This window comes from Macaca thibetana, chromosome 1 (assembly GCF_024542745.1).
Source record: "Macaca thibetana thibetana isolate TM-01 chromosome 1, ASM2454274v1, whole genome shotgun sequence".
Classification (NCBI taxonomy): domain Eukaryota; kingdom Metazoa; phylum Chordata; class Mammalia; order Primates; family Cercopithecidae; genus Macaca; species Macaca thibetana.
The window spans coordinates 66828084-66856057 of record NC_065578.1 but is presented as its reverse complement, the minus strand read 5'-3'; the positions used below and the strand labels follow the sequence as shown (position 1 = coordinate 66856057).

The following is a 27974-nucleotide window of genomic DNA, read 5'->3' as shown; positions in this document are numbered from 1 at the left end:
TTCGTTCTTTAGTTTTCTTTCTCATTCTTTCTTTCCTTTATTTCTTACTTTCTTCCTGCCTTTCTTTCTCCACAGGGTCTCACTCTGTTACTCAAACCAGAGTGCAGTGATGCAATCATGGCTCATTGCAACCTCAAACTCCTAGGCTCAAGCAATCCTCCTGTCTCAGCCTCCCAAGTCACTGGGATTACAGGGGCGAACCACTACAACTGATTTCTCTTTCTTTTCTTTCTATTTCATCCCTTCTTCTTCCCTCCCTCCTTTCTTCCCTCCTCTCCTCTTCTTTCCTTCTTCATAAATGTTTATTGAGCTCTTCCTCACAGGCTAGGCATTATGCTAGGACGTACAGTCCTTATGGGATTTTTAATTGAAAATGGAAGACCAACACTAACAAATAATGGCTCAAATAATTTAATTATACCAGCCACAATGCTGTAAATAAGAGATCTAATGGGCCACATTCTACAGAACTCATTGGACACTTTCCACATCTGATTGTCTTTTTGCATGCACTACATCGTGAGTACTCCACAGAGCTGGGAGTATGGCTGCTTTGCATTGTGTCTCCAGTGTCTAGTACAGAGCCTGGTATATACACAGTGTGTGTTCAATCATTATTTGTGACATAAACAAATAAGACACTTTAAAATATAACTAGTGTTAGTGCTAATGTGACCTGGGAGTCATGAGGGGAAGTCAGAGGTGGCAAATCTCCTCTTTCTTCATCTCATATTTCCCCCATCCTACCAAGAGCCAAATAGATGCCAAAGGTGTAAGGTGTCATGGAATGGATGAAGGCCAAGTGTTATCCTAGATTCTCTGCCCTTAGCTCTCCCCGTCAGGAAAGCCCACCCAGGAATGCTCTTCTACAAACCCCTGGCTTTTGGAGAAATAAAGGGACAATCACTCTGCCCAGTTTGTATCTTCTTTGCCATGGATGCAGTTTCACTCCCCTCACCATGGCTGGATAAATGTCTTCCAATTCATGCCCACTTCGGGATTTTTATTCTGACCACCTCAATTATGTAGGAAGCAGCAGGTTATTGAAAATCATGTAAATATGATCAGAAACTAGTCAGAAAATAATCAAATATGAAAAGAAATGAGTCAAAATGGGGAGTGTGACTTTGGTAGTAACAGAACAGAGAAAATAGTCAATATATTTACTCCATCACATTTTCACTTCATACAGGGAAATAATAAGGTATTGAAGGATGGGAGGAAACAAATGAACAAACAAAACAAAACCCTAAAGTTATAGCAAAGGCATCATTTTAGAGCTGAGTGGTGAAGGATCAGAGTACCAGTGTCCGTCTTCCTTGTTACCAGGCCCTCAGGAAGGTGTGCAGAATCCACGGTGGGTGAGGAGGCCACACGAGAAGCTTGGACATCATGCAGAGAGATGGCAGGCCTTGAGTTGTCCTTGGATTTGACTGGGCTCTGATAAGAATTTGTCCAACTTGGCAATGATGTGGCAATAAATTCCATGGATTTGAACAGCACAATGCATGCCAAGAAAAGTTGTTTTTTTGGCAGAATTACCCTCATTGTTACTGTGTGCTGGACCAAAAAAAAAAAAAAAAAAAAAAAAAGTGCAAGAGATTCAGTATCTCTAACTTTCTCGCTCAGGACACAATCATTTCTTTTCACAGGGGAAGGAGGCTGATGTCAGGGCTGGTGAGGTCACCTTCAACACACTGTGTGCATCCCAATGATGCTAAAAACGGATGTATGCTCAGCCCACTTTAGGACAAGCAATAGCTCAGTGTGCTAGCTGCTCATAAACTCAGAACTTTATCTTATATTATCAAGGATATTAGTGACCTCCCAGTCAAAAGCCCTGAACTAGTTCAACTCGACTGCTTGCAGGGTGAGACTGAAGTCAAGACACAGGAAATGACTTACTGAGAAAACATTACGAAGTTAGCAGCAGAGCTATGACCTGCTTACCAGGTACCTTCTTCATTGCCATTGCCTTGCTGGTAAGTGCTCAATAAATGTTAGCCATCACCATCATCATCATCATTACTTTTATGTGCTCATCACACACCCTGTGGCAATTAGATGGCATTTTCCCACTTTGTGAATACAGAAACCAGGAAATTTACCCACAGTCTCACAGCTAGCCAGTGTCACAGCAGGCCTGGAACCCACGTGTGCTGACTGTACCTCCAGTACTTTCTCCACCCCTCATCCTGACTGTCCTGTCATCTGTGTATTATGAAGCTATGACTCCAGAAAGGCCCTGTGAACGTAAAAGTCTAGAGAGTAGCTCTGCCAACATTGTCTTCATAGCAGCTATGCTGTTGGGATGCTCTGCAGCAGACAAAATAAAAGGTCTCTTCAAAATAAGTATTTTCTTCCTCTCTGGTGAGTGCACAATGGGATTGGTGCTGGAAAGCATAAGCAGTTCAGCCATGATTCTGAAGAGGTGGGCAAAGGGCAGGTCCCAGGAGGCCCCATGTCATAACAAGGTGCTTGGTTTTATCCTACCAACAGAGCCTTTGAAGGGGCTTAAGTCAAGGATACTGTGGCAAAAAATTTGCGCTTGAGATATTTCACACTGGCGATTGGGTGTAGGATGGATTTGAGAGGATTGGGGGAGAGGCAGAGAGAACTGAGGGGAGGCAGCAGCTTGGGTGAGGTGGTCTTAGGAAAGGAGTAGAGGGGCAGATTCAGGATTGACTTGAAATCGAGATGAGAAAGAGGGAAAAGATGAGTCTCTAGTTTTTAGCTTTGATGACTGATTGGGGTAAGAGTAGAAGAAGAAGAGTTGGATTGAGGGCAAGACCAAGAGTCCTGCTTTAGACATATTGAGATAGAGGGGCCTAAAGGATATTTTAGCCTTGATTCCCTCAAAGGAAGGCCTGGGACAAAGGTTTATGCATGGGTCATTTATCTGGGAAGTGATCCCAAGAACAGAGAGAGGGATCAGGGAGGGTGGGATAAAGAAAAATGGAAAAATGGAAATCCAGTAATAGATGTGTATCATATTGGTCACTGCCATGGGACACTGATGCTGGGCCCCTGGGGCCTCCAAGAAGCATTTATGCTGCATTTCAGGACTGTCCACCTGAGAGATAAGAGGGAGAGGCAGTTATCCACTGATTCTTGTACTTTCGTAATCCAGTTTCCCCAAGAAATGTTATCCCCAACCCCCACCCCCAACCTGGGTTGCACACGCCTAGGTGTTAGCCATGTCCACAGGCAACCAGAATGACTAGGCATCCAGGGACATCTGAGAAGCCCCAAGGTACAAAGCATGGTCTAAGCCAATTGTTGAAAAAAGTTACTGTCAGTGTAAACTGAGTCAAAGCCAGGGTAGAACCACTTGCCAGAGCCACTAATGGACTCAGAAATTAGGCCAAGAAGATATGAGAGGGTGCATAAAAGACACCCAAGTCGTGGGACCTCCAGGTGGGTCTCTCCAGGTGGCAGATACGTAAATCAGCTAAAGTTCTGGAGAGAGACTGGGGCTGGAGACAAAGATTTGGCAATCATCAGTATCCAGGAGGTTGTTGAAACCATGAGGAAATTGTGTCAAGTGCCCATAGCAGTGAGCTGAGGACAGCATCCTGGAGGACCCTGAAGGAATGAGCAGAGGAAAAAGAGCCCACGGAGGCATAGGAATGGCCAAGGAGATATAAGCAGAACCTGGAAAGGATGGTGCCATGGGAGCCAAAGTAGTAGCAGGTGACAAGGAGATTAGCTGAAGGTCTCCAGTGCGTCACACAATAAAAAAAAAAAAAAAAAAAAGTCCCACTGCATTTGGCAATCAGAAGGTCCTGGGTGCCATCACCAAGAGGAAGCTCAGTACAACTGCAGTGTCAGAGATCAGAAAATATTGGCCTGAGGTATGAATGGGAGGTAGAAATCTGGAAAGAATAGTGTACCCTGCTTAGTGCCCTTGAACAGGGCAGTGAAGGCGTGAGCACAGGTACAGAGAGAGGCCAGATTTTAGGTCAGAGAGTGAGGCACTGAAGGGGATCAGGCAAAACAGCCTTAGTTTTCTTGGTGAAGCAATATTCTGTGCTGAAACTGTAGGAGTACGTGAACTAGAACTGGCCATCTTCCTTCTCCTGCTGAGAGCTTTCCACCTGACGACTGCAGGAGAGAGCTGGGCTAGCACTGAGTTATTTCTGTCAGTCAGTCAGTCCCTATTTACTGAATAGTAACAATGGACAAGGCCTTATGAAACTGGGCACAATACAAGATGACTGCAATTTATTCCCTACTCATAAGGAGCTTTCAAGCATAGGTCCTGGGAATTTGTTACACACTAGAGGAAGCTAGAAACTGGACTGGGTCAGGGATGCTGGCCTGTGTCCAAGAGTCTATTCATTAATTCAACAAATCTACTGAGGGATTATTATGTGCCAGGCACTGATCCAGGTGTTCAAAATATATCAGAGAACAAAACAGACGACAATCCTGGTCTCATGGACCCTATATTCTAATGGGGTCTATTTGTCAGGGAAGTCTAAGTTATACTGTATTAATAAGGGCAGAGTATCAGTGGCTTAACAAAACAATGCTTTATTTATTTCTCTTTTGCACAAAATCCATTGTGATTCTACAAGGCAATTGTCTTCCAGGCAGTGACTCAGGGGCCCAAGAGGTTTCATCTGAGGTTCCTTAGTTGTGATGGCAGAGGAAAGTGAGACCGAAGAACTTCCCATGGGCTTGTCAGTACTGCAGCTTGGAAGTGACTCACAATGCTTTCTCTCAGGACTAATCACACAGCCTCGCCTACAACAAAAAAACTAGCAAATGTGAGGAAGCACGTGGAATATTTGGTGAGTGTTATTGTCTCTGCCACATGGCAGGAAGCAGTCTATAGGCTAAATAAATCAATCAGTTACATACTGTATTAGAAAGGTATGAGTGCCATGGAAAAAGCAGAGGAGGGTAAGGAGGATTGGTCATGTTGGGGGAAGAAGTGGAGGGGGTGGAATTTTAAAATCAGGGTAGTTGGTGTGGCCTCAATGAGAAGGTGGCATTTTGAGCAAAGCCTTCAAGGAGATGAGAGAGCCATTTGCATCTCTGAGAGAAGAATGATCTCAACAGAAAGAATAATCTCTGCAAAGGCCCTGAGGCAGGAAGATGTCTTAGAGGGTGAAAGAGGTAGAAAGTGAGGTTAGAAAGGTATGGGGGGAGGGGCAGGGAAGGTGAGGAACAGCATGCAGATTGGGTATGGCCTTAGAAGCCCTTTGTCAAAACTTTGGCTTTTACTTTGAAAGAAAAAGGGAGCTGCTATTGGGTTGAGGCAGAGGACATCACGGCCTGTCCGAGGCATTCATATGATCACCCTGGATGCTCTGTGGCAGATAGGCTATAGGGCAAAGTGGCTGCAGGGAGAACCAATAGAAGGCCATTGCAGTCATCTAAGTGGAAGACAATGCTGGCTTGGACCAGACTAACAGTTGTGAGAAGCAGTTGAATTCCAGAAAGTTTTGGAGGTCTGTGCCCTCATGTGGAGTTTCTGGGGCTCCCTTGCTTCATCAGTCATGACCTGTTAGGTCACAACAGCCCAGAGCCCCTGAAGTGAATTTATCTCTGAGTCCATGGTGGGCTTGGAGGGGAGGAGAGGGGCCGGAAAGGTGTCTCACGCCAGGTGGATTCTAAGGTACAGCTTCCGGAGCACGGGGACGCTGCCTCAGGAGTGATCACACTCACTTCCCACAAGACCACAAATCTGCAGTCTCCCAAACATAGGTCCTGGGAATTTGTCTTAAATCATGGAAATACACTCTGAAGAGCAAGACTGAGGCCTGCAGAGTCCAGGTGACTTGAAAGTCCAGGGTCAGAATCAGAAAAGGAGCCCCAGTGGCCTGTTCCCAGCGAAGAGCTGCTGCTTCCTTCCCTGCCCTTCTCTCCTGTGACCCGCTCTTGTCAAGATTAAGTTACGTGGGAGAGGGGAAGAGGGGCCGAGGGAGTCTTTCTTATTCTCTCCTTCCCACCCCAATCCTCTGCCCTTGGCACAGGCTTTGGGAGTCTCTGCACTCCAACAGAACTTTCGGGTTTTTTTTTTTTTTTTTTGAGACAGAGTCTCGCTTTGTCGCCCAGGCTGGAGTGCAGTGGCACCATCTCGGCTCACTGCAAGCTCCGCCTCCTGGGTTCACACCATTCTCCTGCCTCAGCCTCTGAGTAGCTGGGACTACAGGCGCCCGCCACCACACCTGGCTAATTTTCTGTATTTTTAGTAGAGATGGGGTTTCACCGTGTTAGCCAGGATGGTCTCGATCTCCTGACCTTGTGATCCGCCCGCCTCGGCCTCCCAAAGTGCTGGGATTACAGGCGTGAGCCACTGCGCCCGGCAACCAACAGAACTTTCTAGGTCTTGCGCTATGAAGGACATGGAATGTATCAGGATGTAGAGCAAAACAGCCCATGCGGTGGTCAGAGATGGAAAGCACAGACTTTAGTATCAGAAGAACTGTTCCAATCCCAGTTTTTTCACACAAATCAGTTATAGTACCTTGTGAGGTTACTTTACCTCAGTGAGTTTTCATTTCCTTGTCTGAAAAATGGGGATAATAAACCTATCACATAGGATTGTTATAATAAATGTAATATGTATAAAATGTCTAGCTCAGAATAGAAGGATGTGACAGATCCTGTAAACTGGTTCATTCAAAATCCCTTCTCAAACACCTGCTTCTTTGCTTTCTTCTACTAGAAAGCGTCGAAGAGGAAATACCCAAACTCCCAGCTTCCCTGCAGCTGGGGGTGGCCAGAAAACTCAGCTATGGCCAATGAGATGTAAGTACCTGTCTTTGACTTTTCCAAATAAAAAGGCAAAGCTTCTAAGCCACAAGTCCTTGCTCCTCTCTCTCTGTCTGCCCCGCTCTCTCGTCTTGCCTGGAACTTAACTGTGAGGCTGGAGGTAGAGCAGCCCTCTTGATGTCATGAGGCAACAAGCACAAGGTTCACGGCAAAGGTTGATGACGTGGCGGGAGAGAAAGAGCTGGGTGCTTGATGACCTTGTTGAGCTACTGTTTTACTCCAGGGCTACCTGGCCAGGAGTTTATTGTTGTGTGAGACAAGTACCTCATTGCTGGTATTCACTTGTGTTTGTTAGGGTCGGTCTTTGCTATACGAAACTGACGTAATCAGTAATAGCTGTCAATATTGTCATCGTCATCATCATTATATATGTTCTCCTACAACTTCAACACCCTCTGGCTCACAGCTGTAGATTTTATTATCTAATTGGGGAGCCAATTAAGATTTATTAATCAAATCTTTAAAGTAGCATTTCCCAGGGAGTATTCCAAGAATGTTGGCTCTTACAGATATTAATAGGTCTTCTGAGAAAAAAATAAATTAAAAAAAGCTCTATTGTCAAGTTAACAAATGACGATACTTGGCAGAAATCTTTGTAACAGTGGTTTTCGAATTGGTATACTATTTGAGGACTTTCCAAAGGATTTTAAAGAATCAATTACAGATCCTGAACTATGATAAGTACACTTTCCAAAAATTAGTATGTGTGAGGACTCTTTCTTCTGGTCCTCCTCTCCTTCCTGTTCCCTCATTAGGTTCATTCTCTCACCTTACAAAAGAAAATCACACCTCACTGCTGACCAGACTTACCCTGGGGCATTGCTCCAAGGTGGAGAAATCTCTGTGCTACAAAGGGACAACTCCAGGCTGGGTACGGTGGCTTGTGTCTGTAATCATCGCAGCACTTTGGGGGCCTGAGGTAGGCAGATCCCTTGAATCTAGGAGTTCAAGACTAGCCTAGGGAACATGGCAAAACCCCGTCTCCACAAAAATTAAAATTAGCTGGGCGTGGTGGCACACGCCTGTAGTCCCAGCTACTTGAGAGGCTGAGGTGTGAGGATGGCTTGAGCCTGGGAGGCAGAGGTTGCGCTGAGCTGTGATGGTGCCAGTGTGCTCCAACATGGGTGACAGAGTGGCGCCCTGTCTCAGAATGAAAAAAAAAAAAAGGACACTTCCAAATATCAGTATTTAACTGGATTCTAATGACTGAGAAATAAATCTATTTGCAAGTCATGTGGCTTTCAATTCTTTGCTTTCAACAGAATTGAAGGACATCAGAACTGAATTGTCAGCTGATAGATCATTTAAAACATCTTTGTGGTAAATGACTATGTGATCTTTGTCTTATATCTATGAAATAGTTTAAACTTAAGTGTCAATGCTATGAAATCTATTCCTACCTACTTACTTATGTGAACACAGTTTTTCAATGTTTCTATCCGTAAAAATAACAAATAGAAATAGAATGGATACTACACCCTGTCTCATTCTAACAATAAATAATTCATTCATGGATACAAGAAGCAATTGAGAAAAAGTGCTACTCAGCTTATCAATATATGTAATTCTAATAAAAACTTTTTATGTTTAACAATTATGCATAAAAATTTATAATATTTCTCTGTTGTATTGGTTAATTCTGTGCTAATCATAACTAAATTCGGAAAAAATTTAAAACACTTGCAGCATTTAACTTACATATTTATTTTGTTTTGTTGTAGAAGTAGAAAAGTATAATAGAATGATAAATAAAAGGTTTTTGAACATTATTATTTTAGAATGAACTTCTGTGTAGAAGTGAAATGGAGAAAAATGATGAAAATGTATATTAAAGAGCTTGTTTATATAATTTTAACTAGATGATGGATATCAAAGCACTCTAGTTGGTATCAAATTGCTGTGGTATTAAGAATTCTTTGACATTTAAGAGAGTAATGTAAGAGCTTTATTTTTTTTTTTTTTTTAATTTTTTGAGACAGAGTCTCATTGTGCCACCCAGGCTGGAGCGCAGTGGTGCGATCTCAGTTCACTGCAACCTCCGCCTCCTGGGTTGAAGCAATTCTCCTGCTTCAGCCTCCCAAGTAGCTGGGATTACAGGCACAGACCACCATGCCTGGCTAATTTTTGTATTTTTAGTAGAGACATGGTTTTGCCATAGTGGCCAAGCTGGTCTCAAACTCCTGACCTCAAATGGTCCCCCCACCTTGGCCTCCCAAAGTACTGGGATTACAGGCATGAGCCACCATGCCCAGCCAAGAGAGTAATATAAGAGCTTTATTTTTAAATGGTACTATTTATAATATGTCAGAAGTTACCTCCTTAATTCAACAGCCTTTTATGCTAAAAATTCTCAACAAACTAGGTATTGATGGGACATATCCCAAAATAATAAGAACTATTTATGACAAACCCACAGCTAATATCATACTGAATGGGAAAAAACTAGAAGCATTCCCTTTGAAAACTGACACAAGACAAGGATACCCTCTCTCACCACTCCTATTCAACATAGTGTTAGAAGTTCTGGCCAGGGCAATCAGGCAAGAGAAAGAAATAAAGGGTATTCAGTTAGGAAAAGAGGAAGTCAAATTGTCCCTGTTTGCAGATGACATGATTGTATACTTAGAAAACCCCATTGTCTCAGCCCAAAATCTCCTTAAGCTGATAAGCAACTTCAGCAAAGTCTCAGGATACAAAATCAATGTGCAAAAATCACAAGCATTCCTATACACCGATAACAGACAAACAGAGAGCCAAATCATGAGTGAACTCCCATTCACAATTGCTACAAAGAGAATAAAATACCTAGGAATCCAACTTACAAGGGATGTGAAGGAACTCTTCAAGGAGAACTACAAACCACTGCTCAACAAAATAAGAGGACACAAACAAATGGGAGAACATTCCATGCTTATGGATAGAAAGAATCAATATTGTGAAAATAGCCATACCGCCCAAGGTAATTTATAGATTCAATGCCATCCCCATCAAGCTACCAATGACTTTCTTCACAAAATTGGAAAAAACTACTTTAAAATTCATATGGAACCAAGAAAGAGCCTGCATTGCCAAGACAATCCTAAGCCAAAAGAACAAAGCTGGAGGCATCATGCTACCTGACTTCAAACTATACTTCAAGGCTACAGTAACCAAAACAGCATGGTACTGGTACCAAAACAGAGATATAGACTAATGGAACAGAATAGAGCCCTCGGAAATAATACCACACATCTACAACCATCTGATCTTTGACAAACCTGACAAAAACACAAAATGGGGAAAGGATTCCCTATTTAATAAATGGTGCTGGGAAAACTGGCCAGCCATATGTAGAAAGCTGAAACTGGATCCCTTCCTTACACCTTATACAAAAATTAATTCAAGATGGATTAAAGACTTAAATGTTAGACCTAAAACCATAAAAACCCTAGAAGAAAACCTAGGCAATACCATTCAGGACATAGGCATGGGCAAGGACTTCATGACTAAAACACCAAAAGCAATGGCAACAAAAGCCAAAATTGACAAATGGGATCTAATTAAACTAAAGAGCCTCTGCACAGCAAAAGAAACTACCATCAGAGTGAACACGCAACCTACAGAATGGGAAAACATTTTTACAATCTACCCATCTGACAAAAGGCTAATATCCAGAATCTACAAAGAACTTAAACAAATTTACAAGAAAAAAATCAAACAACCACATCAAAAAGTGGGCAAAGGATATGAATGGACACTTCTCAAAAGAAGACATTTATGCAGCAAACAGACACATGAAAAAATGCTCATCATCACTGGCCATCAGAGAAATGCAAATCAAAACCACAATGAGATACCATCTCACACCAGTTAGAATGGTGATCATTAAAAAGTCAGGAAACAACAGGTGCTGGACAGGATGTGGGGAAATAGAAACGCTTTTACGCTATTGGTGGGACTGTAAACTAGTTCAACCATTGTGGAAGACAGTGTGGCGATTCCTCAAGGATCTAGAACTAGAAATACCATTTGACCCAGCCATCCCATTACTGGGCATATACCCAAAGGAGTATAAATCATGCTGCTATAAAGACACATGCACAGGTATGTTTACTGTGGCACTATTCACAATAGCAAAGACTTGGAACCAACCCAAATGTCCATCAGTGATAGACTGGATTAAGAAAATGTGGCACATATACACCATGGGGGAAGGGAGAGAGAAGGTCAAGTGTTGAAAAACTACCTATTGGGTACTATGCTCACTATCTGGGTGATGGGGTCAATCACACCCCAAATCTCAGAATCATGTAATATAACCATGTAACAAACCTGCACATGTACCCCCGATCTAAAATAAAAGTTGAAATGTTTTTAAAAAAGGAAATACAGTCCATAATAAACAGCTTCAAAGAGAAGTACATTTGAAGAACAAAATACAGAAAAAAAAGAGGATAGGGCTCATAACAAAAAGCAAATTAAATACGTTGCCAGTGAGGCTGAAGAGAAAAAATAGGCAATGACAAAGCGATGATCGCTACACTTTCCACCCCAGCTGTCTTTTGTAGACTATATTTTCTATTTTTATGAGATACATATGTTGGGGCCCTGCAGTTCTAGAAAGGGATGGAAAAGGCAAAGAATAGCAATCAAGAATAATAAAGAGCTGATTTTGAGAGGCCTGGATACATCTTAAAGCAGTATATTTACTAAAAGATTTACGTTTCTGTCTAAATGTAACAGGAAGTCAAATGGCAACCCAAGGCATGTTTTAGAAAGAGCCAAACTTTGAGGAGGAAATTATTTAGGGTACATTAGGATGTATTTCAATTATTTTGAAAGGATTAGCTTTAGTAAAGGATCTTTGGTGATCAAATTCCTGCTGAGATTTCTTCCACTATATAAAAGAAAAAAATACAATAAAAGGAAAATAAAATGTGGGGTTAAAATGGCATTACTGGGCTGGATGCGGTTGCTTATGCCTGTAATCTCGGCACTTGGGGAGGCCCAGGTGGATAGATCACTTGAGGTCAGGATTTAGAGACCAGCCTGGCCAATATGGTGAAACCTGTCTCTACTGAAAATACAAAAATTAGCGGGGGTGTGCTGGTACACGCCTGTAATCTCAGCTACTCTGGAGGCTGAGGCAGGAGAATTGCTTGAACCTGGGAGGCAGACGTTGCAGTGAGCAGAGATCATGCCACTGCACTCCAGCCTTGGAGACAGAGCAAGACCCCATCTCAAAAAGAAAAGGCATTACCCCTATTACGAGATGATCAAATTGTAGCTTGAAATAATTCTAAAAACTAAAGGCAATTTTTGGTTATGAATTTAATAATCATGGATGTTTTTAATACTATTATACCAATAACCCCATTATTAACAATATTAATAACTGAGTATTCAGTTTTATACCTAGTTTTCAAGCTTCATTTAAGCAGGAAATCCTAAAATCTCTGGTAGAGGTGTCAAAATGGTCTAAAGGCAGAGGGATGTGTAAAAGACTTGAGTGATTCACAGTAGAGATTTTTTATGTGTGAAAATTAAGGAGCCAAGTGAATATAGCAGGAAAGTGGATGTTTTGTTTCACTTAAGAAAGAATAGGCTTGCCTTTTTTTTTGTTTGTTTTTTTTGAAACAGAGTCTTGCTTTGATGCCCAGGCTGGATTGCAATGGCATGATCTTGGCTCACTGCGACCTCCGCCTCCCAGGTTCAAGCAATTCTCCAACCTCAGCCTTCTAAGTAGCTGGGATTACAGGTGAGCACCACCACGTCTGACTAATTTTTGTATTTTTAGTATTGACAGGGTCTCACCTTGTTGGCCAAGCTGGTCTCAAACTCCTGACCTCAAATGATCCACCTGCTTTGGCCTCCCAAAATTCTGGGATTATAGGCGTGAACCACTGCGCCTAGCCAAGGCTTGCTTTGAATAAAACAAAACAATTGTCTCAATTGTGGTCCATTCCAACATCATATATTAAGTGGTGGTACTTAAGTGGTGGGATCAAGTGTAAGGCTCTTCTTCATTGAACTTGTGCCTCCTTCTGCATCTGTGAGTCCACAACCTGCCCAACTGCACATGCCAGCCCTAATCCACTACCACCCATTCGCCTAAACTAGAAACCTGAGACTCATCCTTGATTTCCTCTCTTATTTGTCTTACCCACTTCTCTCACTCCTGACTGCTTCTGCCTAGTTCCTAAGCTGCTCCTGGGAGTGTTTGTCTCCTAGCAAAGAGTTCAGTGAACATGTATAGAATAAACGACTTGATTTGATATGAGCTATGATTAACTCTTTTCTTCAGGAGTGCTCTGCCAAGAATGGACACAAAAACCCCTTGTTCTTTACACTGTTCTGGTGTCATCTCCTCCAAAAAGCCCTTTGGATTCTCTCCCTCCAATCAGACTGCGGCATGTGATCCTCCTCGGATTTTCCAAAGCAACCTGTGCTTACCTTTACCAAAAACACAATTCTGTGTCATAACAATCAATTTACTTGTCTGCATGCCCCACTAGATAGGGACTTTTACACTTGGATCCTCAACACCTCACATAGTATCTGGCACAAAGTGCAAAGACAGTGAATGTTGTTGAATGAGTGGATGAATGATATAGAGAGCAAGTGCAGTAAGAGGTACATACAAAGTAGTCCTAAGGAGAGACAGATGAAGGAGAAGCTAAATCTGCTGTTGGGGTGAGTAACAGTGCCATTTGAACTCGTCTTGAAGGATGAGTTGTGGTTCTCCTAGTGATCAAGGCAAGGAAGGGTATTCCAAGCAAAAGGAATAGCATGAACAAAAAAGCATGTAGGCAAGAAAGCACATGCAGTATTTAAGACCATGGGAGCCTGGCAAAGCTCAAGAACAGCTTTCAGTTCTTGAGCAGATGTGGAGGAAAGGAGGAAAGGAGGCAGATGTGGCTAGAAAGATTGTTTTAAACAAGTTATGAAAGACCTGGAAGTGATACCAAGGGGTTTGAAGATTATAAGATAGAAAGCCACTGAAGTTTTAAGGCAGCGTAATAACACGATCAGCTCTCTAAAAGAAAAAAATGATATTTTGTTTCCTTTTAAGTGACTAAAAGTCATAGATCTAACTTCCTCCATTTTTAGATTTCTTGATACTTCATGAAAATAAAAAGCAAAGGCCAGCTGAAGCAATTCTTCCCCTGACTGGTCTGAACGAGGGATTTTTCTTTTTTCTTTTTCTTGTTTTCTGGCCAGTCACTTGGTGAAGTGAGTGCATCATACAGCTGGGAAAACACGAGCTTCTCGAGTTTGTTTGGCTTCTGAGCGATGTGGGTGAGCGCGAGTCTGGGCAGTGTGTCAGCTCCTTCCTGAAAGTCTGGGTCAAGGAAGTCCACAACACAACCTTGTTTACTTGATTTTGCTTTCAGCATTGAGAACGCTGGTTCTGATTACTGCAAAGGTGTATGTGGTTGCTGTTGGCTCACAACCCTGTAATTCCTTTGAAAAGATGATCTGATTGGGACAACTGTGACTTTAATACTTCAGTTCCTTTGGAAACATCCAGATGAAAAGTGATGCATTATTTTCCTAGTGGCTTTTGTTCCTGGCTAACCGTAATAGTTTGTTGGATCACTGGGAGTAATTCTGTGGAGCTGAGTTTGCTGGGCTGGCAGATTTGGAGGGGTAGACAAAGAATGACCAGTCTGAAGCAACCCTTCTAGCCCAGACACATGAATTTACAACAAATGTTTACTGAGTGCTTGCTATGTGCCAGGCACTGCGTCAGGCACAGGGCAATGAAGATGAACAAGACAGTTTCTACTAGAGTCTGCTAACTAGACTGAAAACTCATCAAAAATAAATGCCAACTCTTAATTCTGTTTACATCCCCCAAATTGTCTAGGGCAGTAGCTAGCTTAAGGCAGAGTCCCCAACAAACACCAAATGTTTAAACAGGCATATTTCCATTTTGCACAGTAAATATTTACTAAGTGCCTACTAGGGGCTGACGTTGTGTTAGATAGTAGAGATACTCAAGACTACTAAAATAGAGCTCATACCCTCAAGCTGCTCACAGTCTGGTGGGGAAGACAGACATTAAAACATTAATCACCTGTAATCCCAGCACTTTGGGAGGCAGAGGTGGGTGGATCGCTTAAACCCAGGTGTTGGCAAAACCCTGTCTCTACAAAAAAATCAAAAAATCAAAAATTAGGCATAGTGGTGCACACCTATAGTCCCAGCTACTCAAGAGGCTGAGGCAGGAGGATCGCTTGAGCCCAGGAGGTCAAGGCTGCAGTGAACAGTGTTCACACCACTGCACTCCAGCCTGGGCAACAAAGTGAGACCCTGTCTCAAAACAAAAAACAAAACCACAACGTTATTCAACTTGTACAAATTTGAACCCCCTAGGAGCCCCTGAGCCCCTGAGAAACACCTTGTCACCTAGTCCCTCCTCTGGAGCCCCCAGATCTCCCTACAAAATGGATAATAACTGGCATAGAAGAGAGACCCCAGGATGCTTCTCCAGCAAGCACTATGTCCATTCTGATTGGCCAATGCATTTGTCTTTTTGGTTGATAATATTTTAGTATCATTCCTGCAGGGGGTAATAGCAACACAAGACACTCATGTATGGGAGACAGAGGAAGAAATAACTTCATCATATGAGAGGGCTGCCCAATTCCATTTGGAGGAGGAGTATGCAGCCTCCAGCAAAACCCAACACAGCAGGTGATATTTTGTTTCCAGGAGTCTACTCAAAACCCCTGCTTCCACAAGCACGAGCACAAGTACAGACCCCAGCTTCAAGGAACTGTGTGCACCACAGGTGAGGGGGCACCTGAACATTATTTCATATTAATAATTATGGATTTTAGGCTGGGCCTAGTGGCTCACATCTGTAATCCCAGCACTTTGGGAAGCTGAGGCGGTGGATCATTTGAGGTCAGAGTTCAAGACCAGCCTGACTAACATGGTGAAACCCCGTCTCTACTAAAAATACAAAAGTTAGCTGGGCGTGGTGGCAGATGCCTGTAATCCAAGCTACTCAGGAGGCTGAGGCAGGAGAATCACTTGAACCCAGGAGGCAGAGGTTGCAATGAGCCGAGATCGTACCACTGTACTCCATCCAGCCTGGGTGACAGAGTGAGACCCTGTTCCAAAAAATAAATAAATAAATAAATAAATAAATAAGGATTTTAGATACAGAAAATCATTTTGAAGTGATATTGTAAAATATTTTAAGTTTAAGGTTAATTTTTTAAATTTCTCCTATTCTAGGCCAATCGTACCCATAAGCATAGTGTTGTAGTCTTCATTCAAATAACCTCATTATCTACTGAGTCATTAGATGCACTTGTGAGCAGTAATGATCCAGAGAACCTCCTGAGAGCTAGTTTAAAAATCTTTGGAGCTAATCCTTCTCTCAGGGGAGAGAGGAATGCTTTGGTTTCTTCTTCATGCCTTGCAAAGCTGAGGTTTAGAGTCTAGAAATGTTATTGGAGCCTTTGATAGTCTGCAAAATTGAAAGAAAGGGAAGGAGAGAGAGAGGAAGAAAGGAAGGAAGGAGGGAAAGAAGGAGGGAGAGAGGGAGAGAAAGAGAGAGAAAGGGAGAAAAGAAAGAAAAAGATAATCAACCAGGTCAGGCTTGGTGGCTCCCACCTGGAATCCTAGCACTTTGGCAGGCTGAGCAGGGAGGATCACTCGAGGCCAGGAGTTTGAGACCAGCCTGAGCAACATGGCAAAACCCTGTCTCTACAAAAAATACACATACACACAAATTAGCAGGGTGTGGTGGTACTCACCTGTAGTCCTAGCTACTTGAGAGGCTGAGGTGGGAGGATTGCTTGAGCCCAGGAGGTCAAGGCTGCAGTGAGCCGAAATCACGCCATTGACTGCAGCCTGGGTGACAAAGTGAGATCTTGTCTCAAAACAAACAAACAAACAACAACAACAACAGCAAACATACAATTCTTCCCAAACTTCTCAGATTTTCAAAATATTGACTCATGAGAACCTAAAGCTGAAAGGGTCAATTTTCCAGTTGCAAATCCGTCAAACAGCTTGTCTAAGCTGGTTTCTCAATAGGAACCACAATTATTCAATGGAAATATGTCAACTGTTCCTGGCTCAAATTTTATGAGAAAAACAATGAAACAAATTACACTTGTTGGTGTTTTATAGGTAATTGAAACTGGCTTCTTAAAATTCAGGTGTTGGACTGTTGAGAATATGCCTTCATTAACTCTTTTGTTGTTACCTCCTTTTACTCAAGGCAGGATTGCATAATATTGATTATTTAAAAATAAATTAGTGGGTCAGGCACGCTGGCCCACGCCTGTAATCCTAGCACTTTGGGAGGCCAAGGTGGGCTGATCACTTGAGCTCAGGAGTTCAAGACCAGCCTGTGCAAAATGGCAAAACCCCATCTGTACAGAAAATACAAAAAAAAAAAAAAAAAAAAAAATCAGTGAGGCATGGTGGTGGGCGCCTGTAGCCCCAGCTATTTGGGGTCTGAGGTGGGAGGATCACTTGAGGCCAGGAGGCAGAGGCTGCAGTGAGCCGAGATCATGCCACTGCACTCTAGCCTGAGTGACAAAGTGAGACCTTATCTCAAAGTAAATAAATAAATAGAAATACATTGCTGGCATGAGACTAGGTTAGTTTCTAGTCACTTCTCCAGCCTCATCTTCCTTTACCTCTTGTTGTACACACAAATGATAGCACTCCATCCCCAAGCAGATTCTGTACTGTTTCCCCTCCAGGCATTTAGTCACTCTGTCCCCTCTCCATAGAATGACCCCTCCCTCAATTTTCTCTGAAAATGTTTGTGTTCTCCAGGATGTCTCTCCTCATCTCCTTTCCTCCTCTGGATAAGGAGCTCTTCCTTTGTGCTCCTATTTCACACTCAGCACCTCTCCATCACTGCAATGACCACCTTCTATCATAAGCACCATGTTTGTATATATATTGCTGTCTTCCCCTCTCCCCAGACACAGTGACAAAATGAAGCATCACTCATTTTTCACATTTTAATGGCCTCACATACTACCTGAAAATAGTAGGTACTTGTATCAGTCATCGATTGCTGCATAACAAATTACCCCAAAACTTAGCTTTTGAAATTCACAATATTTATTATCTCACAGTTTCTGAGTCAGAAATTCAGGAACAGGTGCAGCTTAGTTGGGTGATTGGGGTGCAGATCTCTCACAAGGCTGTAATCAAGGTGTCTGTCAGGCTACAGTCTCAAGGGTCAACGGCAGGGGGGGATCTGTTTCCCAGCTCACTCGGGTGGCTGTTGGCAGTCCTCAGAAAATCGACTTTCCAGCTCAGTCACGTGGTGTTGGCAGATGTTAGGATCCTTGCTGACTGTTGACTGAAGATACTATTTCCTTGCCACACAAATTTCTCCATAATGTTACTCAAAACAAAGCAGCTGGATTTCCCCAGACTGAAGTCTGAGAAAGAGTGAGGTGGAAGTCACAGTCCTCTTGTAACCTAATCTCAAAAGTGACATTCTGTCACTTTTGTTGTATTCCAGTTGCTAGAAGTGAGTCACTAGGTCCAGCACACATTCAAGGAAAGGAGATTGCACAAGGATGTAAATTCTGGAAGGTGGAGATCACTGGGGACCATCTTCAGGCTGCTGACCACAGTGCTCAATAAATCTGTAAACAAATGGACACATCTCTCCAGAAAGGAATGAGCCCTTCCTTCCCTGAAGATCCACAGTGTTTGAATTATTAGAGAATGCAGCACAATGTGACTTTAGCTGGGCATGTGTTCATATACATTGCCGGATCATCAGCAACTGAGTAAAAACGGTGCCAAACATATGGCTGGCACGTAGTAAGTAATTCCTTGAGTGGGTGAATAAGTGAAAGAAAGGGTGGCAGAGACTAGGACTTGTCCATTATGTTCTTCAATGATATAATTTTTTTTTATTTTTAGCTAGGCACATAGGCATGCCACTGGAGACTACATTTCCCAATATCCCTGCAACTGGAGGTGGCCATGCTACTAGTATTGGGCTAATGGGATGTGAGAACCTTGGGCAAAACTTTTGTTTCTCCCTTTCCTTTGACTGGAATACAGAGGTTTGAGTGAGACCCTGAGCAGGGAGAGATACAATGAGAGTGGCAGGACCATCCTATCAGACTACTGACTACCAGACAACCTCTGGGCTAGTCCATGAAGCAGAATTAAACTTTTTTCCTTTTCTTTTCTTTTTTTTTTTTTTTTTTTTTTTTTTGAGATGGAGTCTCACTCTGTCTCCCAGGCTGGAGTGCAGTGGTGCGATCTCGGCTCACTGCAACCTCCGCCTCCTGGGTTCAAGCGATTCTCCTGCCTCAGCCTCCCAAGTAGCTGGGACTATAGGCACATGCCACCACGCCCAGCTAATTTTTTTCTATTTTTAGTAGAGACAGCGTTCCACCATGTTGGCCAGGCTGGTCTCGAACTCCAAGACTCAAATGATCGGCGCGCCTCAGCCTCCCAAAGTGCTGGGATTATAGGCGTGAGCCACCACGCCCAGCCAGAACTAAACTTTTATCCTATAAAAACTACTGTTCTCTAGAGTCTCATCATTATACCAGCACAGAGTATTCCTGTCAAATACAGAATTTTAAAAGCAAACAAGAAGGCACCCACCATCCCTTCCTCTCCTTCATAACTAGCCCATGCTTTAAACACACCCAAAATACTTGTTAGATGTAATTGCGTCTGTGGGAACACCGGGCCGTCTTGGTGGATGAGAAGGAGTATTTCAGTCATCTTTCCCCTTTGTTAGGTAAGTGCAGGCTTCTTTCAGTCAGCACTTGTAAGATTCAGAGACTCTGGGGCTCCTCAGAGAAGTGGCCTACAGCAGCACAAAGTGGCCTTAACTTTCAAAGGTTGTGGCAGAAAGAGGCACACATCAGAGTGGATTCGTCTCAAGGAAAATCTGTCCAGCCTGAGGTTTCCTTGCAGGGTTTGATTTGTTTTCCAAAAAAGGAGAAGAGTTCTCAGCACAAGCCCTGCAAAACACCAGGCCAGCAGCTCCTCCAGACCCCTGCAGCTGTCAAGGGCCAGTGTTCCACTGCGCAGAGGCGGCCACGGTCGTCTGGCTCCCCACTCGTCTGCTCTCAGGGCACTGGCCACGCTGCAGTTCTGGGGGAGCAGGGTTTCTGCCTTCATCTGAAACTGGAGAGGATCCAGGACCTGAAACTGGATGATTTAGTTCTGTTTGTATTCTTTCACAGTATACGGATGGAAGGCTCCACCAACACCATCTTCAAATGCCAAAATAAAATGCTCATCCAGCCAAATCATCTCTGCTGAGGCTAGCACAAGGAGATGACAAAACCTTGTTAAAATACAGGAAGGAGCTAGGAAGGAAGTGGAATAAGGGTTTCTTGCCTGGATTGAAAAAAATCTGTTAATGGGGTAGATATATGCCAAGTATAGAGTCATTTGAAGATATTTCTTTTTCATGGGCAGGCAAATTTGAGAAACCAGAAGAGAAAGAAGGGGTGAAGAACTCCAGGTTAAAGTCACAGATTCAGTTGTCTTAGAATGTGGGGAAGTTTTAAAGCACCTGCTCTCTGGGACCTTCTAGAAATATCCAAAGCACTTAAGAAGTCAGCTATGTCCATTCCCAACAACGATTCTGAGTGTGCAAAGACTTAGTTTTTTAATGCTGTTGATGGTAGAGGAGGGAGACAGTAAATCTGACTTGAAGGATGATTCAGATTTAATAGGTGGCCACTGGCAGACGGTAGAGAGCATTTCAGGCAGGGAGCAGCATAAGCTACATTCCTGGGGTCCGAGAGTACAATGGGTGTTTCTGGAACTCCCGATGACCCAGAGAGGAAGGATCACAGGGTACTTGAGTGAAGTCTTTGATAAGAAAGAATGGAGATGATTTCAATTAAAAATAGTGCAAAGGATATGGGAAGAAGTAAAGAAGGGTTAATGGAGCAGAGAGAAAAGAGACATTCTATTCTGTAGAATCCAGCTGCACAGCAGTATAGTGGTTAGCTCTGTGGCTCACGACTCCATGGCTTAAGTCAAAGCCTCTGGGGTCACCCACTGTATTAGTATCCTCGGCTGCTGTAACCAAGTACCATAGATTGGTGGCTTAAATTTATTTCAGCCATTCAGAAATTTATTGTCATGGTAACCATCTCTTCCTCTACTTCATAACTAGCCCATGTTTAAACACACCCAAAATATTTGGTAGATATAGTTGTGCCTATAGGACCATTGGGTTGTGTTGATGGATGAGAAGGAGTATTTAAGTCATCTTTCCCCTTTGTGGGATTGTCACCCACTGTATTAGTATCCTAGGCTGCCATAACAAAGTACCACAGATGGGTGGCTTAAATTTATTTAAGCCATTCAGAAGTTTATTGTCTCACAGTTCTGGAGGCCAGCAATCTGAGATCAGAGTGTTGACGGAGTCCGTTCCTTCTGAGGCTATGAGGGAGAATCTGTCCCGTGCCTCTCTCCTATCTTCTCGTGGTTTGCTGGCAATCTTTGGCTTGTGGGTGCATCACTCCGATCTCTGCCTTCATCTTCATATGGCATTCTCCCTGAATGCATGTCTGTCCCTATCTTCAAATTCCCCCCTTTTATAAGAATGCAGCCATACTGCATCAGGCCCACCCTAACAAACATATCTTATCATCTGCAAAGACTGCTTTTCCATGTTAGGTCATATACACAGGTACCAGGGTTAAGACTTTCATATATTTTGTGGGGACACAATTCAACCCCAAACAGCCACTTTGTATTGCAAAAAGTGCTTGGTCTTTTAGCCCCAAGAACCTGTCTAAAACAGGAAGAAGGGTGTTCTTGGTGCAAGGATTGGCATAAAGTCAGTGCCTAACACACATCAGTGGTACTACCGTGCATACAGAGGACCCTCTATAGAAGCCAACCCCTGGCATAACTTCTAATTCAGGAACGTAGACAGAGGGACCGCTGACAGGTCCCCAATTTACTGATTTTCCCCACTCCCAACCCCAGTGCCTAAAGTCTTAGGGGCTTGATAAATATTTTCTGTAGTTTATGACTCTGTAACTTGACCTAATTTTTACTTGAAGCCACTATACTCCCATGGTAACAGAAACTGAAATGTCATCCATTTGAGGTTTCTCTCACCCTCTTTCCTGGGATTGTGGCTAAATTTCAGTGAGTCATGCCACGCCAGGACTCAGGGCAGAGACATGGGAGCTGGTTCTTAGTTCACTGGTCCAGCTAGGCTTCTGATGAGACTCCCAGTATCCTGCTGGTCCTAAGGAAGCAGTGCCCACAGGCATTGTTCCTGTCCCAACAGTCCCTGAGGTCTGGCAGGGCCCTCTATCATCTCTATGCGTCACAAGGGCAGAGGATCCTTCGACTCCCTCCATGCCAGGCTGGAGCAAAGGACTCCTCTGGGTCTGCAGCCACTCCCTCATGGGGTCTTCCTGCTTTCCCCCAGGGTTCTTCCCACAGGGAAAGAGGTAGAGCACTCCTGCCTCGGGCTTCCCAAAACTTTCTGTGGGACCTGCAGTGCCTGGGGACTCCCCATGTTAGACTGGCCCACCCTGCTCTCATTAACTTCATCCTCTACCTCCTCAAACCCAACTAGATGGGGGGAACCTTCTGTCTCCCTTTACTGTTTCTCCCCAGACATTTTGGAGATACCTTAATCCTAATCCTCTTTGTTCCACTGAGGACACAAAGTTTTAGAAAGCAAAACCAGAAAGACAGAGGGGCAGGGCACTATTTGTGCCTTCATCCTTGACACCCCTTCCACTGAGGTGTGGACTCAGACCAGCATACTGCATTAACAGGAAAACACCAGAGGAAATAAGTTAACATTTTAAAAATATTACCTCAGCTTGTTTTGGTGGATAAATAAATAAATAAATAAATAAGGCACTTGGGGCCAGATCCTGAGCCAGCTTCATGAAAATCCTCACTTCTGAGGTCCCACCAACACCTAGGTTTCCAGTGGGAGGGCCCAGAGCCCCCACACCTTTTCCACCCAGAAGTCAGAGCTCAGGCTGTGATTTCTATGGTGTCCAAGAGCTCCCTGACCACCTGCCCCAAGTGGAATCACTAATTTCTTCTGCTGTGCTCCCAAGCGTGGCTGCAGTTCTAATGAGCATGTACCCATGCTGCCTGGCATTACTACAGTTAATATTCTACAGAATATTCCGCCAGCTCTTCCCCAACCTATGCAGCAAAGGGAAAGCTCTGTCACTTACTACCCGGGTGATTTTTCTGTCCTCCCATTTTCCTCATAGGTAACATGGGGGTAAGGATCCCCACCTGCTGGGTTGCTGCAAGGGTTAGGTAACGCAGCCTCAATGAAGTCCCAAGCCACGGCCCAACAGGTGGTGGGTGTGTGTGAATAGCTAGGGCTGGGGCTGGGGCCTGCTTGGGTACACTCTCCTTGGCCTCACTTGCACAGGCCAGGGGGTGAGCCATCATGCTAACGAGGCTGCTCCAGCAGAAGGGCCTCAGCCTGTGGACTTCACCCAACAGAAGGGCGATCACTAAAACCCACTCATGCCTTAAACCAGCCCAGGTTGAGGTCATGGTGACCCATTCAATAACTAAGCTCTCCTGGAACGTCAGCTATGAGCCAGGGGTTTTCATGCGCCTGACATCGGGCTCCGTGGGGTGCTGGGGGAGGCCGATACGGACAGAAGAACGGGATAATAATGTAAAGAGCTAAAAACAACTGGGCTCAAGGTGCTATGGGATCACAGAAGAACACTGATTGTTTACTTGTGGTCATTCATTTATTCATACCACCTTCATAGCCACCTGTTTTTCCAGAAAGGATGTAAGGAGGCGTGGGAGAAATAAAGAATTCTACGCCATCAGTCATCTGGAAGTCTGGCCCTGATGGCTGTCACTAAGCATATCAGGAGGACAGATTGTCCAGGCTCAGGGCACAGCAAGGACAAGAGCATGGATATGTGGACACACCAGCCTGAGATGCTGCTTTTCCCAGGCAAGTGCTTTTCCCAGTGAGTGCTGGTCCCCAGATGTCCCCAGGCCTTACGCCTTCACCTCACCTCTTTCAGGTTCCTGTTCAGATGTCCCTTTCTCAGCAAGGCCTTCGGTAATCACCAGTGGTACACCAGGGCTGGCTAGTCCCAGTTCCCAAGAGCTGATTGTTAAATTTCCAGGAAATTTGCCAGCTGGTTAGTAAACACAAACATTAGTGAAAACTAAACTATGTGAATTTATAACTAAATAAATTGTATTAGCAGCCCAGGTTTTAAACATACTCGAAACACCTCATTGCCTAATTATTTTACATTTTACTATTACCTATACTTGAGGTTATTTACATCTACTACATCCGTATGGTAGGTATACTACATAATACTGTGCTAATGTGCACTCCCAATTTCCCATTTAATGATGTTGAATTCATAGTTTTAAATAAGCCAGGCATTGTAATGTGTGCTTGTAGTCCCAGCCGAGGTAGAGGCTGACGTGGGAGGATCACTTGAACCTAGGAGTTCAAGGCTGCTGTGAGCTACGATCGCACCACTGCACTCCAGCCTGTGCAACAGAGCAAGACCCTGTCTCTAAATAAATAAAAAAATTTATAGCTTTGATCTTCCATGGCAAGGATATTTCCACCATTGAAATTGGCCATTGCTACAAATCAGGGCTTTTTCCCGCAGAAAGCCAGTTGTTCAGCATTTACCAGCACACCACTGCTAGCCATCTTATTCAAAATTGTAATCACCCTCCCACCTCCAATCTCACCTACTCTCATTTATTTTTTTCATAGAACATATTGCTTTCTAACAGGTTACACAATTTATTTAGCATTCTTATTTCCTGTCTCACCACATCAGAAAGCAAGTTACATGAAGGCAGCGATGTTTTTCTACTGTGTCCTTCATGGAATCCCGGTGCCCGGAAGAGTACCTTGCACTTAGCTGTGCTCGGCAAATCTTTATTGAATGAATGTTGTCGAACGCTGGGACTCTCTGTGGGTATGACTGGCAGGGATAGGGGTTAGGGCTCCTCCCATCACCTTGCCCTTGCCCAGTGGGGCTGTTCCTGACTCCAGGCTGACCCCTGCCTCCCTCCCTGCCATCTCCTCCATGCCTACAGACTCAGGGGAGTCTCATGTAAATGTGTTCCTCGGGACCCCGAGTCTGTGGGATTTCTCTTTACTCTGCCAACTCTGGCCTGAGACCAAAAAGTACTCACTTAATGTTACGGAGAATAAAGCTTTGTTGGCCTTTAAGACAGTGGTTCCCAACTGGCACCCAACCAGCACCCAGGAACTCGTTAGAAATGCAAGTTCTCAGGCCCCACCCCAGACACATTGAGCCGGAAATTCTGGGGATGAGGCCCAGCAATTTGTGTTTCTGAGAGTCCAATGCAGGAGACGCCAATGCATGCTCATTTGAGAACCACTGACTTAAGTCATTCTGAGCCAGTGGTTCTCAACGGGGACAATTTTGTCCCCAAGGGAACATTTGTCGGTATCGAGATATTTTTGGTTGCCATAGCTGGGGGGCAGGTGCTACTGGCACCTAGTGGGTAGAGGTGTGGATGCTGCTAACCCTCCTACAATGCACAGGGCAGCTCCTACAACAGAATTATCTGGCCCAAATGTCAATAATGCATAGGCTGAGACCCCGCTTTAAAGTATCCTCACTTTCCTACATCCATCCAGCTCTGCTTTCTTGTCTTTTCTACAGTAACCAACCTGCCCACCTCTGACAGTCAACTCTGAGGCAGACAAACAAGACTGGTGACCTGCCTCATGGATATTTTCTTGAACTAAGGAACAGGGACAATTAAGCTGACCTTCACAATCTGGTTTGTTAAGTGTTATGATTGGGAAAATAGCAAGGTGATGCCCCCAGCCCAAGCCTGAAACTTCAGGGAGGGCTTCTGAGGAAAAGGGGCCTCTGTTCTCAGCCTTCAAGGCAGAGTTAGATTTAATCAGGGCTGGGGTGGGTGGGAGGTAGCTTTCCTTATGCAGCACTTACTGTGTTTCAGTCACTGTGCTCAGTGTTTCAGCAATACTGTCTCAACACCTTCTGAGATAGACACTATTGTTAGCACCATTTTATGAATGGAGACACTGTAGCCCGGAGATATTAAATAGCTTGCCTAAAGCCAGACATCTAGGAAATGTCGAAGCAGGAACTTGAATCTGGTCTGTAGACTCCAAAGCCTAAAAGGAGGTGGCTGCAGTTTACAGAGGGCAAAGAGAGTGGACTGGGATTTTTTTTTTTTTTAATACAGTTAACCCTTGTGTTATGGGTTAAATTGTGTCCACCCCATCACCCTAAATTCATCCCGATCTCCAGGACCATAGAATATAACCATATTTGGAGAAAGATCATCAAAGAGGTGATTTAGTTAAATGAGGCCTTCTGGGTGGGATCTAACCCAGTATGACTTGTGTTCTTATAAGAGGAAGGGACTGAGCATGGTGGCTCATGCCTGAAATCCCAGCACTTTGGGAGGCTGAGGTGGGAGGAGCACTTGAGGGCAGGAGTTTAAGACCAGCCTGGGCAACATAGTGAGACCCTGTATCAACAACAACAACAAAAAGTAGCCAGGTGTGGCAGCACACACCTGCAGTCCTAACTACTCAGGAGGATCTCCAGCTTGTGCAACAGAGGGAGACACTGTGTCAAAAACAAAATTAAAAAAGAGACACCAGGGATGCGCATGCACAGAGAAAGGCCATGCGAGGACACAGGAAGAAGGCAGTCATCTGCAAGGAGGCCTCAGGAGAAACCAATTTTCCCAGCACCTTGATCTTGGACCCCTAGCCTCCAGAACTGCAAGAAAATGAATTTCTGTTGTTTAAGCCACCCAATCTGTAGCACTTTGTGATGACAAATGTAGCAAAGTAATACTCCTTGTTTCCTCTTTGGGGACACTGCTTTGATAGTAGGAAAATTCAGGGGATGTTTTGTTCTGTTTTCTCTGCCATAAAGTAAAAAAAGACAGATCTGGGGTTCTGCCCTCCTCTCTCTACATACATCTCAAGAGGATTGCTGGGCCCCTCCAGTTTCCTCTGCCTCAGGGGCTTGTACTGAACCAAAGCTGAGAGACAATTTCTCTTCCTGGCTTTTGGAGGAGCCAAAATTCATTAAGAAGACAGTGCAGTGTGTCCTGGAGTGGGGGAGAGAGCCTTAAGTGGCAGAGGCAGATTCTCTGAGGTACAGAGGTGATAGTGATCTGAGGGGTCAAAAGGGCACTCAAGCCTCCTTTCCTGGCAGCACCACATAGAGTGGCCATTGGACACCTGGCATGGCTGACTACACTCACCTTCTCATGCAATAGAGCACTGGGACCTCAAAGCATACATGATGCGCATTTCAGCCACTGCCAGCAGGGATCCACGACTGCAGCCACCACTGAGAAGTTTTTCTCTGCTTATGGGCTCTAGAACTGATACTGCTTCTGAAGGGCGTGAGATGCAGTCAGCACCAATGACAGCTGAGACCAAATCTCCCATCAGCCCAGGGAGATGGGGGGCTTATGTTGGATTGAGCTGAACTTAAAGCTAAAAAGAAAGCAATGCGATATTTTCGCACACCCAAATGTGTGCATTAAGAGTCAAATTGACTAGGCTTGATTTTTAGAATTGGGCTACCAAAATACAGGGCAGAAGCCAATTCAAAACAAAGCTGAAAATACATTTTTCAGCAAGAGAGACAATGAGCCAGCAGAGGAGGAATAAGCTATCCAGTGTTTTTCTTTTGGCTCTGCTGCTGTCTCCTGGCTCTGTGTTGTCTCTGTCCAGGACTAATTAAGCTTGTCATCTGCATCAGAGGGATGGGGCGAAGATTAACAAGTTAAGTGGAGAAAGGCTCTTGAAGCTCCTTAGATGAAAGGGGATCTAATTAGCAAGGCCAGCAATGACCGCAGGCAGGCAGGCAGGCAGGCAGGAAGGCAGGTAGGCAGGCAGGCAGGCAGGCAGGTAGGCAGACAGGCAGGCAGACAGGCAGGCAAGGGCAGACTCTGCCCCCTTGCACTTACCAAACAGCTAGTTAGAGCTCCCGGAAGGGGCTTCTGCAAATTCCACTCAAGCCTTCAGCACCAAGAGAAGAATTTTCCACATTTTCTTCCAGTCCTAGAATTCTGAGATTCTTTATGAGTGGAGGAAAAAAAAAAAATGTGTGCACCTCTCTAAACTGATTGAGAGAAGAAAAAGGTACAATGCTCATTCCTTTCTCCTCAGCACAAGCTGATCTGCATGGATA

At 44.2% G+C, this 27974-nt stretch overlaps 1 long non-coding RNA gene across 6 annotated transcripts; it reads right to left on the bottom strand.

Annotated features, from left to right (window-relative positions):
* Positions 1-279: 279 nt before the first annotated feature.
* Positions 280-27974, bottom strand: LOC126939260 (uncharacterized). 6 transcript variants are annotated; one of them, XR_007720321.1, is made up of 5 exons: positions 27751-27974; positions 23790-23915; positions 16539-16635; positions 14846-14917; positions 280-1560 (listed from the first exon to the last, which is right to left on the bottom strand). It is a non-coding gene; the product is annotated as an uncharacterized LOC126939260 (long non-coding RNA). The 6 variants fall into 6 exon arrangements; XR_007720351.1 differs by lacking the exon at positions 27751-27974 and adding an exon at positions 24580-24959; XR_007720367.1 differs by lacking the exon at positions 27751-27974 and adding an exon at positions 24600-24959.